Raw genomic sequence first — 16,768 nt, forward strand, 5'->3', positions numbered from 1 at the left:
GTATGTCAATTCTTTGTGTGGATTCCGCAGCGTTTTACACCTGCTCCATAATAGGAATCCGCAGGTGAAATCCACACAAAAAACACTGGAAATCCGCAGGTAAAGCGCAGTGCGTCAGAATTGCAAAAAATGGCCAGGTCTTTAAGGTCAAAATAGGCTGAGTCATGAAGGGGTTAAGAATTTTAATCCTGTTGCGGCCTCTCCTATGGGGTTCAATTTGTTCCAGAACCTGGAACCTGAAATGCGAAATGTTGTGGTTCTTTTCGTGGAAGTGATATGGAAGGGGCAGATGGGTTTTTTGCAGCGAATAGTGGTTTTATGTTGTGACACCCAGTCCTTGATAGGCTGGGTGGTTTCCCCCACATAGGCCAGACGACCGCATGGACACTTAATTAAGTATACAACATATGAGAAATCGCATGTGTAGAAGCCCCTGATCAGGATACCTTGACCCGTATGTGGGTGGAACACTTTGGAACTTTTTTGAACATTGTTGCATTGTGGACAACTGAGACAAGGGAAAGTACCCTGTTTTTGTGTCTCTAAAAATGTTTGTCTAGGTATAGAAATCTTGGAACCCACATCCGCCTTAACTAATTTATCCCATATGTTCTTAGCCCTGTGGAAACAGGGTAAGAAAAGTAATTTGAATTCTGGAATGGTAGGGTAACTATTTTGTAATAGACTCCAATGGAAACTAATAGTGGTTTGTATTAAATTGGAAAAGGGGTGAAAGGTACTAACAAAAGGAATGCGTTTACTGCTATCATTGGCCCTAATGGGTGCACTGTTTTGTCTAGCCTTAGATAGTGTCATTTGTGGATAACCCCTATTGGATAATTTCTGTTGAATCTCATTAAGTCTAGTAATTTTGGTAGTTTCATCAGAGACTATCCTGTTTACCCATTGAAACTGGGATTTAGGGATAGCATTTTTAATAGAGGGAGGCTGACAACTACTGTAGTGCAATAGGCTGTTCCTGTCAGTAGGTTTTGAAAACAAGTCAATGGATAATTCACCAACATCCTTTTTACAGACCAGGGTGTCCAGGAAGCTAATCCGCTCCGTGTTATACTGTAAAGAGAATTTCAATTCTAGCCACACATTGTTAAGATATTTATCAAATGATACAAGTGAGTCAATATATCTGATCCATATGAGCGAGTGAGCTTGGAATGAAGGATGAGTGTATGCAAAGTCATTTTCAAAAGATGATATGTAGGCAATAGCGTAAGGGGGCGCTACATTTGAACCAATAGCGGTGCCCTGCTGTTGAATATAGAAGGTATCCTCAAACATAAAGTAATTTTCCTTGAGGACCAGTTTTAAGAGGTCCGTGCAAAAACGACGTATTTTTTCGTGTGAAATGGACGTGTATAGACTATTAACATCCCAGGTAACTAGCAGTGAGGAAGATGAAATGGTGCTCAATGCCCTGATGAGTCCAAGGAAGTCATTCATATCCAAGATAAAGGAACTGGTGGCTTTGACAAGTGGTGTGAGGATTTTCTCTAGTACTATAGCTGGAGAAGCTAAAATAGACAGTGAGGGTCACTATAGGGCGCCCAGGTGGTTTAAACAATCATTTGTGGATTTTGGCCAAAAGATAAAAAATTGGAGTTATAGGATCAATTTTTGACAGAAAATTCCTGAGCTTATTATCCATAGTGCCCTGTTGTGAATTCTGTGGCTGAGTTCACTTCTGTGGTCACAAGTGGTATTGCAGTCTCTGGGCTTCCTCCCTCAGGTGTTTTGGTGAGCTCGTTGGCTGCCTTGCTATTTAGCTCCACCTGAGTCTGTCTTCCTTGCTCCTTGTCAATGTTCCAGTGTTGGATCTGAGCTACTGCATCTTTCCTTGGGCCTGCTGCTCTGCTAGATAAGTGCTTCTAGTTTGTTTTCTGTTTTTTCTGTCCAGCTTGCTATTAACTTTTGCTGGAAGCTCTGAGAAGCAAAGGGGTGCACCGCCGTGCTGTTAGTTCGGCACGGTGGGTCTTTTTGCCCCTTTGCGTGGTTTTTGTTTTAGGGTTTTTTGTAGACTGCATAGTTCTCTTTGCTATCCTCGCTCTGTCTAGAATATCGGGCCTCACTTTGCTGAATCTATTTCATTCCTACGTTTGTCTTTTCATCTTGCTAACAGTCATTATATGTGGGGGGCTGCCTATTCCTTTGGGGTATTTCTCTGAGGTAAGTCAGGCTTGTATTTCTATCTTCAGGCTAGTCAGCTCCTCAGGCAGTGCCGAGTTGCATAGGTAGTGATAGGCGCAATCCACTGCTGCTTATAGTTGTGTGAGGATAGATCAGGTACTGCAGTCTACAGAGATTCCACGTCTCAGAGCTCGTCCTATTGTTTTTGGTTATTGCCAGATCTCTGTATGTGCGCTGATTACTGCACACTGTGTTGCCTGATTGCCGGCCATAACAGTACAAGGAGCCACACCAATGATTCCCAATAGAGGGAAAAAAGAAATCCTGACATCATTTTTTTTTCTTAGCTCTGTCTTCAGTCTTTTTTTTCCCCTAGACATTAGAGTGCTTCAGGACACAGCTGTGGACATGGATATTCAGGCTCTGTGCTCCTCAATGGATAATCTCGTTGTAAATGTACAAAAGATTCAAGATACTATTGATCAGAAATCGATGCTAGAACCAAGAATTCCGATTCCTGATTTGTTTTTTGGTGACAGAACTAAGTTCCTGAGCTTCAGAAATAATTGTAAGCTATTTTTGGCCTTGAAACCTCATTCTTCTGGTAATCCTATTCAACAGGTTTGATTATTATTTCTTTTTTGCGCGGCGACCCACAGGACTGGGCGTTTTCTCTTGCACCAGGAGATTCTGCATTGAGTAATGTTGATGCATTTTTCCAGGCGCTGGGATTGCTTTACGATGAGCCTAATTCAGTGGATCAGGCTGAGAAAAATCTGCTGGCTTTATGCCAGGGTCAGGATGATGTAGAAGTATATTGTCAGAAATTTAGGAAGTGGTCAGTACTCACTCTGTGGAATGAATCTGCACTAGCGGCTTTGTTCAGAAAGGGTCTCTCTGAAGCTCTTAAGGATGTAATGGTGGGATTTCCTATGCCTGCTGGTTTGAATGAGTCTATGTCCTTGGCCATTCAGATCGGTCATCGCTTGCGCGAGCGTAAATCTGTGCACCATCTGGCGGTATTGTCTGAGAGTAAACCTGAGCCAATGCAGTGCGACAGGACTATGACTAAAGTAGAACGGCAAGAACACAGACGTCTGAACAGACTGTGTTTCTATTGTGGTGATTCTACTCATGCTATTTCTAATTGTCCTAAACGCACTAGGCGGTTCGATAGCTCTGCCGTTATTGGTACTGTACAGTCCAAATTCCTTTTGTCCATTACCTTAATGTGCTCTTTGTCATCGTATTCTGTCATGGCGTTTGTGGATTCAGGCGCTGCCCTGAATCTGATGGATTTGGATTATGCTAAACGTTGTGGATTTTTCTTGGAGCCTTTGCGGTGTCCTATTCCGTTGAGAGGAATTGATGCTACACCTTTGGCCAAGAATAAGCCTCAGTACTGGGCCCAGCTGACCATAGTAACATAGTAACATAGTTAGTAAGGCCGAAAAAAGACATTTGTCCATCCAGTTCAGCCTATATTCCATCATAATAAATACCCAGATCTACGTCCTTCTACAGAACCTAATAATTGTATGATACAATATTGTTCTGCTCCAGGAAGACATCCAGGCCTCTCTTGAACCCCTCGACTGAGTTCGCCATCACCACCTCCTCAGGCAAGCAATTCCAGATTCTCACTGCCCTAACAGTAAAGAATCCTCTTCTATGTTGGTGGAAAAACCTTCTCTCCTCCAGACGCAAAGAATGCCCCCTTGTGCCCGTCACCTTCCTTGGTATAAACAGATCCTCAGCGAGATATTTGTATTGTCCCCTTATATACTTATACATGGTTATTAGATCGCCCCTCAGTCGTCTTTTTTCTAGACTAAATAATCCTAATTTCTCTAATCTATCTGGGTATTGTAGTTCTCCCATCCCCTTTATTAATTTTGTTGCCCTCCTTTGTACTCTCTCTAGTTCCATTATATCCTTCCTGAGCACCGGTGCCCAAAACTGGACACAGTACTCCATGTGCGGTCTAACTAGGGATTTGTACAGAGGCAGTATAATGCTCTCATCATGTGTATCCAGACCTCTTTTAATGCACCCCATGATCCTGTTTGCCTTGGCAGCTGCTGCCTGGCACTGGCTGCTCCAGGTAAGTTTATCATTAACTAGGATCCCCAAGTCCTTCTCCCTGTCAGATTTACCCAGTGGTTTCCCGTTCAGTGTGTAATGGTGATATTGATTCCCTCTTCCCATGTGTATAACCTTACATTTATCATTGTTAAACCTCATCTGCCACCTTTCAGCCCAAGTTTCCAACTTATCCAGATCCATCTGTAGCAGAATACTATCTTCTCTTGTATTAACTGCTTTACATAGTTTTGTATCATCTGCAAATATCGATATTTTACTGTGTAAACCTTCTACCAGATCATTAATGAATATGTTGAAGAGAACAGGTCCCAATACTGACCCCTGCGGTACCCCACTGGTCACAGCGACCCAGTTAGAGACTATACCATTTATAACCACCCTCTGCTTTCTATCACTAAGCCAGTTACTAACCCATTTACACACATTTTCCCCCAGACCAAGCATTCTCATTTTGTGTACCAACCTCTTGTGCGGCACGGTATCAAACGCTTTGGAAAAATCGAGATATACCACGTCCAATGACTCACCGTGGTCCAGTCTATAGCTTACCTCTTCATAAAAACTGATTAGATTGGTTTGACAGGAGCGATTTCTCATAAACCCATGCTGATATGGAGTTAAACAGTTATTCTCATTGAGATAATCCAGAATAACATCCCTCAGAAACCCTTCAAATATTTTACCAACAATAGAGGTTAGACTTACTGGCCTATAATTTCCAGGTTCACTTTTAGAGCCCTTTTTGAATATTGGCACCACATTTGCTATGCGCCAGTCCTGCGGAACAGACCCTGTCGCTATAGAGTCACTAAAAATAAGAAATAATGGTTTATCTATTACATTACTTAGTTCTCTTAGTACTCGTGGGTGTATGCCATCCGGACCCGGAGATTTATCTATTTTAATCTTATTTAGCCGGTTTCGCACCTCTTCTTGGGTTAGATTGGTGACCCTTAATATAGGGTTTTCATTGTTTCTTGGGATTTCACCTAGCATTTCATTTTCCACCGTGAATACCGTGGAGAAGAAGGTGTTTAATATGTTAGCTTTTTCCTCGTCATCTACAACCATTCTTTCCTCACTATTTTTTAAGGGGCCTACATTTTCAGTTTTTATTCTTTTACTATTGATATAGTTGAAGAACAGTTTGGGATTAGTTTTACTCTCCTTAGCAATGTGCTTCTCTGTTTCCTTTTTGGCAGCTTTAATTAGTTTTTTAGATAAAGTATTTTTCTCCCTATAGTTTTTTAGAGCTTCAATGGTGCCATCCTGCTTTAGTAGTGCAAATGCTTTCTTTTTACTGTTAATTGCCTGTCTTACTTCTTTGTTTAGCCACATTGGGTTTTTCCTATTTCTAGTCCTTTTATTCCCACAAGGTATAAACCGCTTACACTGCCTATTTAGGATGTTCTTAAACATTTCCCATTTATTATCTGTATTCTCATTTCTGAGGATATTGTCCCAGTCTACCAGATTAAGGGCATCTCTAAGCTGTTCAAACTTTGCCTTCCTAAAGTTCAATGTTTTTGTGACTCCCTGACAAGTCCCCCTAGTGAAAGACAGGTGAAACTGCACAATATTGTGGTCGCTATTTCCTAAATGCCCAACCACCTGCAGATTTGTTATTCTGTCAGGTCTATTAGGACCATGTGCATGGCTCCTGCACATCAGGAAGTTATTCGCTTTCTGGTACTGCATAATTTGCATGATGTGGTCGTGTTGGGGTTGCCATGGCTACAAACCCATAATCCAGTATTGGATTGGAACTCTATGTCGGTAACCAGCTGGGGTTGTCAGGGAGTACATGGTGATGTTCCATTTTTGTCTATTTCGTCATCCATTCCTTCTGACATCCCAGAGTTCTTGTCGGACTTTCAGGATGTATTTGAAGAGTCCAAGTCTGATGCCCTACCTCCGCATAGGAATTGTGATTGTGCTATCGATTTGATTCCTGGTAGTAAATTCCCTAAGGGTTGTTTATTTAATTTGTCCGTACCTGAACACACCGCTATGCGCAGTTATGTGAAGGAGTCCCTGGAGAAGGGACATATTCGCCCATCGTCGTCACCATTGGGAGCAGGGTTCTTTTTTGTAGCCAAGAAGGATGGTTCGCTAAGACCGTGTATTGATTACCGCCTTCTTAATAAGATCACTGTTAAGTTTCAGTATCCCTTGCCATTGATTTCTGACTTGTTTGCTCGGATTAAGGGGGCTAGTTGGTTTACTAAGATTGATCTTCGTGGTGCGTATAATCTGGTGAGAATCAGGCAGGGAGATGAATGGAAAACGGCATTTAATACGCCCGAGGGTCATTTTGAGTATCTGGTGATGCCGTTCGGACTTGCCAATGCTCCATCTGTTTTTCAGTCTTTTATGCATGACATTTTCCGTGAGTATCTGGATAAATTCTTGATTGTTTACTTGGATGACATTTTGATCTTCTCAGATGATTGGGAGTCTCATGTGAAGCAAGTCAGAATGGTTTTCCAGGTACTGCGTGCTAATTCCTTGTTCGTGAAGGGATCAAAGTGTCTCTTCGGTGTGCAGAAAGTTTCATTTTTGGGGTTCATCTTTTCCCCTTCTACTATCGAGATGGATCCGGTTAAGGTTCAGGCCATCCAGGATTGGACTCAGCCGACATCTCTAAAAAGTCTGCAGAAATTCCTGGGCTTTGCTAATTTTTATCGTCGCTTCATCTGTAATTTTTCTAGCATTGCCAGACCATTGACCGATTTGACCAAGAAGGGTGCTGATTTGGTTAATTGGTCTTCTGCTGCCGTGGAAGCTTTTCAGGAGTTGAAGCGTCGTTTTTGCTGTGCCCCTGTGTTGTGTCAACCTGATGTTTCTCTTCCGTTCCAGGTCGAGGTTGATGCTTCTGAGATTGGTGCAGGGGCGGTTTTGTCACAGAGAGGTTCTGGTTGCTCAGTGTTCAAACCATGTGCTTTCTTTTCCAGGAAATTTTCTGCTGCTGAGCGTAATTATGATGTGGGCAACCGAGAGTTGCTGGCCATGAAGTGGGCATTCGAGGAGTGGCGTCATTGGCTTGAGGGTGCTAAGCATCGCGTGGTGGTATTGACTGATCATAAGAACCTTACTTATCTTGAGTCTGCCAAGCGCTTGAATCCTAGACAGGCCCGTTGGTCGTTATTTTTGGCTCGTTTTGATTTTGTGATTTCATACCTTCCGGGCTCTAAAAATGTGAAGGCGGATGCTCTGTCTAGGAGTTTTGTGCCCGACTCTCCGGGGTTATCTGAGCCGGCGAGTATCCTCAAGGAAGGAGTCATTGTGTCTGCCATCTCCCCTGATTTGCGGAGAGTGTTGCAGAAATTTCAGGCTAATAAACCTGATCGTTGTCCGGCCGAGAAACTATTCGTCCCTGATAGGTGGACTAGTAAAGTTATCTCTGAACTTCATTGTTCGGTGCTGGCCGGTCATCCAGGAATCTTTGGTACCAGGGAGTTGGTTGCTAGATCCTTCTGGTGGCCATCTCTGTCACGGGATGTGCGTGCTTTTGTGCAGTCCTGTGGAATTTGTGCTAGGGCTAAGCCCTGCTGTTCACGTGCCAGTGGGTTGCTTTTGCCCTTGCCGGTCCCGAAGAGGCCTTGGACACATATTTCGATGGATTTCATTTCTGACCTTCCCGTTTCTCAAAAAATGTCGGTCATTTGGGTGGTCTGTGATCGCTTTTCTAAAATGGTCCATCTGGTGCCCTTGGTTAAATTGCCTTCCTCCTCTGATTTGGTGCCTTTGTTCTTCCAGCATGTGGTTCGTTTACATGGCATTCCTGAGAATATTGTTTCTGACAGAGGTTCCCAGTTTGTCTCGAGGTTCTGGCGAGCCTTTTGTGGTAGGATGGGCATTGACCTATCTTTCTCCTCGGCCTTCCATCCTCAGACTAATGGCCAGACCGAACGAACCAATCAGACCTTGGAAACATATCTGAGATGTTTTGTTTCCGCTGACCAGGATGATTGGGTGTCATTTTTGCCGTTGGCTGAGTTCGCCCTTAATAATCGGGCCAGCTCGGCTACCTTGGTCTCTCCATTTTTCTGCAATTCTGGATTCCATCCTCGTTTCTCTTCAGGACAGGTTGAGTCTTCGGACTGTCCTGGTGTGGATTCTGTGGTGGACAGGTTGCAGCAGATCTGGACTCAGGTAGTGGACAATTTGACCTTGTCCCAGGAGAAGGCTCAGCTTTTCGCTAATCGCAGACGCCGTGTGGGACCCCGACTTCGTGTTGGGGATCTGGTTTGGTTATCTTCTCGTCATATTCCTATGAAGGTTTCCTCTCCTAAATTTAAACCTCGTTTTATTGGTCCGTATAGGATTTCTGAGATTCTCAATCCGGTGTCTTTTCGTCTGACCCTCCCAGACTCCTTTTCCATACATAATGTATTCCATAGGTCGTTGTTGAGGAGATACGTGGCACCTATGGTTCCATCTGTGGAGCCTCCTGCCCCTGTTTTGGTGGAGGGGGAATTGGAGTATATTGTGGAGAAGATTTTGGATTCTCGTGTCTCTAGACGGAAACTCCAGTATCTGGTCAAATGGAAGGGTTATGCTCAGGAAGATAATTCCTGGGTTTTTGCCTCTGATGTCCATGCCCCAGATCTTGTTCGTGCCTTTCATGTGGCTCATCCTGGTCGGCCTGGGGGTTCTGGTGAGGGTTCGGTGACCCCTCCTCAAGGGGGGGGTACTGTTGTGAATTCTGTGGCTGAGTTCACTTCTGTGGTCACAAGTGGTATTGCAGTCTCTGGGCTTCCTCCCTCAGGTGTTTTGGTGAGCTCGTTGGCTGCCTTGCTATTTAGCTCCACCTGAGTCTGTCTTCCTTGCTCCTTGTCAATGTTCCAGTGTTGGATCTGAGCTACTGCATCTTTCCTTGGGCCTGCTGCTCTGCTAGATAAGTGCTTCTAGTTTGTTTTCTGTTTTTTCTGTCCAGCTTGCTATTAACTTTTGCTGGAAGCTCTGAGAAGCAAAGGGGTGCACCGCCGTGCTGTTAGTTCGGCACGGTGGGTCTTTTTGCCCCTTTGCGTGGTTTTCGTTTTAGGGTTTTTTGTAGACTGCATAGTTCTCTTTGCTATCCTCGCTCTGTCTAGAATATCGGGCCTCACTTTGCTGAATCTATTTCATTCCTACGTTTGTCTTTTCATCTTGCTAACAGTCATTATATGTGGGGGGCTGCCTATTCCTTTGGGGTATTTCTCTGAGGTAAGTCAGGCTTGTATTTCTATCTTCAGGCTAGTCAGCTCCTCAGGCAGTGCCGAGTTGCATAGGTAGTGATAGGCGCAATCCACTGCTGCTTATAGTTGTGTGAGGATAGATCAGGTACTGCAGTCTACAGAGATTCCACGTCTCAGAGCTCGTCCTATTGTTTTTGGTTATTGCCAGATCTCTGTATGTGCGCTGATTACTGCACACTGTGTTGCCTGATTGCCGGCCATAACAGTGCCCTCCTGTTCATGGAACTCAAGAAGGGTCTTGATTTTGTGGGCAATAACGTTAAGAGGGTTATGTGGTATGACTCTATACACTATATGATTCAAGCTTCAGGAGGCTAATTTGCATATTCCAGGTGCCTTCTGGGAGAAGCGAAGTCTCCCTAAGCTAGAAGATCGTTGGGTACAGCCGGGACCAGCTGCTTCGAAAGCATCACCAAACCAGGGATTCAAGCTTCAGGAGGCTAATTTGCATATTCCAGGTGCCTTCTGGGAGAAGCGAAGTCTCCCTAAGCTAGAAGATCGTTGGGTACAGCCGGGACCAGCTGCTTCGAAAGCATCACCAAACCAGGGATTCAAGCTTCAGGAGGCTAATTTGCATATTCCAGGTGCCTTCTGGGAGAAGCGAAGTCTCCCTAAGCTAGAAGATCGTTGGGTACAGCCGGGACCAGCTGCTTCGAAAGCATCACCAAACCAGGGATTCAAGCTTCAGGAGGCTAATTTGCATATTCCAGGTGCCTTCTGGGAGAAGCGAAGTCTCCCTAAGCTAGAAGATCGTTGGGTACAGCCGGGACCAGCTGCTTCGAAAGCATCAGAATTTTTGCCTGTAGGACATTATTGCAAGAGAGCTTGGCTGAGTAGATTACACAAGAAGGAAAACACACAGCAAGTCAGCAGGATCTAGGAGCAACATGGCAGATGTGACAACCTACATGGTGAGCTGCAGCATGTGCTACATGTTCACAGATCGACCAGAAGAAGAATCCAATTTCACCTGTCAGAAGTGTAGACTAGTGGCCCTTTTAGAAGAAAAGGTGCGGGGTCTGGAAGAAAGAATAGCAACTTTGAAACTCATCAAAGAGAATGAAGACTTTCTAGACAGAACAGAAGCATCTCTACTGGTCACAGAAGGTGCAAAAAGTGTCAGAGAACCTCCAAAAGCAGATGAGTGGAAGCATGTGACCAAAAGAAGCAAGAAGACCATGGAGAAATCACCAACCACACAACTGAAGAACCGATATCAAATCTTTGTAGAGGATGAAGATGGCACACCTAAGGATGAAGCAATACCAGCAAGCAAAAAAGAAAAGGGCACACAGCAACAAGTGACAGCAAAAAGTACAGCCAAGAAGCAACGAAGAGTGGTGGTGGTGGGAGACTCACTACTGAGAGGCACCGAAGCAGCCATCTGCAGACCGGACATAACTGCAAGAGAAGTATGCTGCCTTCCAGGTGCGATGATCAAGGATGTGACCGATAGGATACCAAAGCTCTTCAGCTCCAAGGACGTCCACCCATTTCTTCTGATACATGTTGGCACCAATGACACGGCAAGGAAGGACCTACCGACAATCTGCAAGGACTTTGAAGAGTTGGGGAAGAAAGTAAAGGAACTGGATGCACAGGTAGTTTTTTCTTCTATCCTTCCAGTAGACGGGCATGGCACCAGGAGATGGAACAGGATCCTTGATGCAAACAACTGGCTAAGACGATGGTGCAGACAACAAGGATTTGGATTCCTGGACCACGGTGTGAATTACTGGTATGATGGACTCCTCGCCAGAGATGGACTACACCTCAACAAACCTGGGAAACACACATTCGCCAGAAGACTCGCTACACTCATCAGGAGGGCGTTAAACTAGAAGAAGAGGGGACGGGAAGAAAAACATTAGACTCGAACAAAGACGACCCAGGAAAACATACTCAGAAGGGAGGTAAGAACATTTCTAAAACAATCCACAGCGAGGAGATTGGAACAAAACAAAATCCTCTAAACTGCATGCTCGCAAACGCCAGAAGCCTGACAAACAAGATGGAAGAACTAGAAGCAGAAATATCTACAGGTAACTTTGACATAGTGGGAATAACCGAGACATGGTTAGATGAAAGCTATGACTGGGCAGTTAACTTACAGGGTTACAGTCTGTTTAGAAAGGATCGTAAAAATCGGAGAGGAGGAGGGGTTTGTCTCTATGTAAAGTCTTGTCTAAAGTCCACTTTAAGGGAGGATATTAGCGAAGGGAATGAGGATGTCGAGTCCATATGGGTTGAAATTCATGGAGGGAAAAATGGTAACAAAATTCTCATTGGGGTCTGTTACAAACCCCCAAATATAACAGAAAGCATGGAAAGTCTACTTCTAAAGCAGATAGATGAAGCTGCAACCCATAATGAGGTCCTGGTTATGGGGGACTTTAACTACCCGGATATTAACTGGGAAACAGAAACCTGTGAAACCCATAAAGGCAACAGGTTTCTGCTAATAACCAAGAAAAATTATCTTTCACAATTGGTGCAGAATCCAACCAGAGGAGCAGCACTTTTAGACCTAATACTATCTAATAGACCTGACAGAATAACAAATCTGCAGGTGGTCGGGCATCTAGGAAATAGCGACCACAATATTGTGCAGTTTCACCTGTCTTTCACTAGGGGGACTTGTCAGGGAGTCACAAAAACATTGAACTTTAGGAAGGCAAAGTTTGAACAGCTTAGAGATGCCCTTAATCTGGTAGACTGGGACAATATCCTCAGAAATAAGAATACAGATAATAAATGGGAAATGTTTAAGAACATCCTAAATAGGCAGTGTAAGCGGTTTATACCTTGTGGGAATAAAAGGACTAGAAATAGGAAAAACCCAATGTGGCTAAACAAAGAAGTAAGACAGGCAATTAACAGTAAAAAGAAAGCATTTGCACTACTAAAGCAGGATGGCACCATTGAAGCTCTAAAAAACTATAGGGAGAAAAATACTTTATCTAAAAAACTAATTAAAGCTGCCAAAAAGGAAACAGAGAAGCACATTGCTAAGGAGAGTAAAACTAATCCCAAACTGTTCTTCAACTATATCAATAGTAAAAGAATAAAAACTGAAAATGTAGGCCCCTTAAAAAATAGTGAGGAAAGAATGGTTGTAGATGACGAGGAAAAAGCTAACATATTAAACACCTTCTTCTCCACGGTATTCACGGTGGAAAATGAAATGCTAGGTGAAATCCCAAGAAACAATGAAAACCCTATATTAAGGGTCACCAATCTAACCCAAGAAGAGGTGCGAAATCGGCTAAATAAGATTAAAATAGATAAATCTCCGGGTCCGGATGGCATACACCCACGAGTACTAAGAGAACTAAGTAATGTAATAGATAAACCATTATTTCTTATTTTTAGGGACTCTATAGCGACAGGGTCTGTTCCGCAGGATTGGCGCATAGCAAATGTGGTGCCAATATTCAAAAAGGGCTCTAAAAGTGAACCTGGAAATTATAGGCCAGTAAGTCTAACCTCTATTGTTGGTAAAATATTTGAAGGGTTTCTGAGGGATGTTATTCTGGATTATCTCAATGAGAATAACTGTTTAACTCCATATCAGCATGGGTTTATGAGAAATCGCTCCTGTCAAACCAATCTAATCAGTTTTTATGAAGAGGTAAGCTATAGGCTGGACCACGGTGAGTCATTGGACGTGGTATATCTCGATTTTTCCAAAGCGTTTGATACCGTGCCGCACAAGAGGTTGGTACACAAAATGAGAATGCTTGGTCTGGGGGAAAATGTGTGTAAATGGGTTAGTAACTGGCTTAGTGATAGAAAGCAGAGGGTGGTTATAAATGGTATAGTCTCTAACTGGGTCGCTGTGACCAGTGGGGTACCGCAGGGGTCAGTATTGGGACCTGTTCTCTTCAACATATTCATTAATGATCTGGTAGAAGGTTTACACAGTAAAATATCGATATTTGCAGATGATACAAAACTATGTAAAGCAGTTAATACAAGAGAAGATAGTATTCTGCTACAGATGGATCTGGATAAGTTGGAAACTTGGGCTGAAAGGTGGCAGATGAGGTTTAACAATGATAAATGTAAGGTTATACACATGGGAAGAAGGAATCAATGTCACCATTACACACTGAACGGGAAACCACTGGGTAAATCTGACAGGGAGAAGGACTTGGGGATCCTAGTTAATGATAAACTTACCTGGAGCAGCCAGTGCCAGGCAGCAGCTGCCAAGGCAAACAGGATCATGGGGTGCATTAAAAGAGGTCTGGATACACATGATGAGAGCATTATACTGCCTCTGTACAAATCCCTAGTTAGACCGCACATGGAGTACTGTGTCCAGTTTTGGGCACCGGTGCTCAGGAAGGATATAATGGAACTAGAGAGAGTACAAAGGAGGGCAACAAAATTAGTAAAGGGGATGGGAGAACTACAATACCCAGATAGATTAGCGAAATTAGGATTATTTAGTCTAGAAAAAAGACGACTGAGGGGCGATCTAATAACCATGTATAAGTATATAAGGGGACAATACAAATATCTCGCTGAGGATCTGTTTATACCAAGGAAGGTGACGGGCACAAGGGGGCATTCTTTGCGTCTGGAGGAGAGAAGGTTTTTCCACCAACATAGAAGAGGATTCTTTACTGTTAGGGCAGTGAGAATCTGGAATTGCTTGCCTGAGGAGGTGGTGATGGCGAACTCAGTCGAGGGGTTCAAGAGAGGCCTGGATGTCTTCCTGGAGCAGAACAATATTGTATCATACAATTATTAGGTTCTGTAGAAGGACGTAGATCTGGGTATTTATTATGATGGAATATAGGCTGAACTGGATGGACAAATGTCTTTTTTCGGCCTTACTAACTATGTTACTATGTTACTATGTTACCTTAGAGTCATTAAGTTGTCTGTAGTCCTCTTCCAGATAATCCGTCCTATCCATAATCACTATAGCCCCACCTTTATCGGCTGGTTTAACCACAAGTGTTTTGTCAGAAGATAACTGCTCTAAGGCCAATTTTTCTGATGATGACAGGTTAGTGTGTTTAAATGGAATTTACCAAGATGTATATCCCAATGAAAAGCATCAATGTCCCTTTCCACCAAAGAGATGAAAGTCTCAATAGGTGGACTATTTTTAGGAGGCATAAAGGAGCTTGGGGTACGAAGACCCAAACCCTGGAGACCAAGAAGAGAATGACCCATCTGTGGAGGAGGGTCCACTGATGGTGGCTGAGTGGAGAAATGGACACGTAAATGGAGGTTACGGAAAAACCTCTGCAGATCCATGTTAAGCTCAAAAGAGTTGAACTTATATGTGGTGCAGAAAGATAAACCTTTCTGAAGTAAAGTCAGTTGTGAAGTGCTCATTGATTTGGAGGAAATGTCGATCACCAGTGGGGGTTATGTACCTGTGATCTAGTTGACATGTGACTTCTGAAGTCTCCTGCGACATTGGCCCTCCGCCTCGTCTTCCTTTTGATCGTCCCCAGCTGTTCCCTAAAAAATTGATGGAAGCGTAGGTATTTGAGGTACCAGGTCTGCTGCCGGCCGAGCCGGAGGAACTTAGGGAGGTCTGACGTCTGAAGGAACGATGGGGGTCCCGCCACTGTTATACTCTGATGCTGAGTTCAAAGGAGTTGAACTTATACATAGGGCAAAAGGACAAGCCCTTTTGAAGAATGGACAATTGATGAACGTCCAAGTTTTTTGAGGAAATGTTCACTACCAGTGGGAGGTCCTTACCTGCGAGCGTGTTGCCATCTGGTTTCTGGGTTCCCCGGGTTTCCTCAAAAAACTTGGACGTTCATCAATTGTCCATTCTTCAAAAGGGCTTGTCCTTTTGCCCTATGTATAAGTTCAACTCCTTTGAACTCAGCATGGATCTACAGAGGTTCTACCGTAATCTCAGACTACGTGTCCATTTCTCGGAGCAACCTCCTGCCTTGAATCCTTCAAGACAGGACAAGACCCTACTTAAACTCCGCCATCTGGGGCTACGGACCCATAGCTCCTACATGCCACCTCGGTCAAACCCACCGGTGGAAACTTTTGTTTCCCTTGTTGAGAGAGACATTCACACATTAACTCGGGAGATGGACCGGGGAAAGTTCCATTTTCACACTAATCTCTCATACCAAGAGAGAATTGCACTGGAGCATCTGTCGTCGGATAAATCTTTGATATTTAAACCAGCAGATAAGGGCGGGGCAACGGTGGTCATGGACAGAGCTGATTACCTAGAGGAAGTGTTTAGGCAATTGGGGGACACTACAGTATACAGGATAATACCACACAATCCTTTGAATCAGATAGTCCAAAAAATTGCACCCATTGTGGAATTTCACTTCCAGGCGGGCACTATCGATAGTAAGATGAGGGATTTCCTCATCAAAAGGGATCCCATCACTCCCATATTTTATATTTTACCAAAGATACATAAGAGATTAGTCAAACCACCTGGTCGTCCCATCGTGTCTCTGACCGATTCAGTCCTGTCACCTCTGTCTATGGTACTGGAAAAAATTCTAACCCCATTGGTTAAGACCACCCGCTCCTTCCTACTGGATACTAGTAACTTTATTCAAATCATTAAATCACTGGGCCCCTTAGCTCCTTCTTCCCTGCTTATCACCTGGGACGTCAACAGTTTGTATACTTCAATAATACATGAGAAGGGCCTAGCAGCCACAGATAGACTTCTGAGTGAGAACAGAGTGGACATCAAAATTCGTCACTTCTGTGCCGATCTTTTGGGCATAGTACTCAAAGAAAATTACTTCATGTTTCAGGACACTTTCTATGCCCAACAACAAGGTACAGCCATGGGCGCGAACGTAGCGCCCCCTTACGCTATAGCATACATGGCGGCTTTTGAGAGTGACTTTGTGTACAATCACCCCTTGTTTACGGCTCATTGCAGGGTTTGGCGGAGATATATCGATTATATATTTTGCGTCTGGGATGGCCCCATTGAGTCACTCTTGCCTTTTGACCAACACATCAACAGCATCTGGCCTGAACTCAAATTCACCTTACAACATGACACGCACAAAATTAGTTTTCTGGACACCCTGGTATACAAGGAGAGGGAGGGTCGGTTGGGTATCGATTTATTTACAAAACCTACTGATCGTAATGGCCTATTGCATTTTTCCAGCTACCACCCACCCTCCATCAAGAGATCCATCCCCAAGTCACAGTTTCACAGGGTAGACAGGATTGTCTCCGATGTGGATATAAAAAAAACGACTCATAGAAATGGAACAAAAATTCACTGATAGGGGTTACCC

At 43.8% G+C, this 16,768-nt stretch overlaps 1 protein-coding gene across 2 annotated transcripts in view; it reads left to right on the forward strand.

Annotated features, from left to right (window-relative positions):
• The window catches only part of LOC138663194 (zinc finger protein 345-like), a 306,522-nt gene that overhangs the window by 173,237 nt on the left and 116,517 nt on the right, over positions 1–16,768 (forward strand). The gene's annotated exons all lie outside the window — the stretch shown is intronic.

The sequence above is a fragment of the Ranitomeya imitator genome, chromosome 2 (assembly GCF_032444005.1).
Source record: "Ranitomeya imitator isolate aRanImi1 chromosome 2, aRanImi1.pri, whole genome shotgun sequence".
Lineage (NCBI taxonomy): Eukaryota > Metazoa > Chordata > Amphibia > Anura > Dendrobatidae > Ranitomeya > Ranitomeya imitator.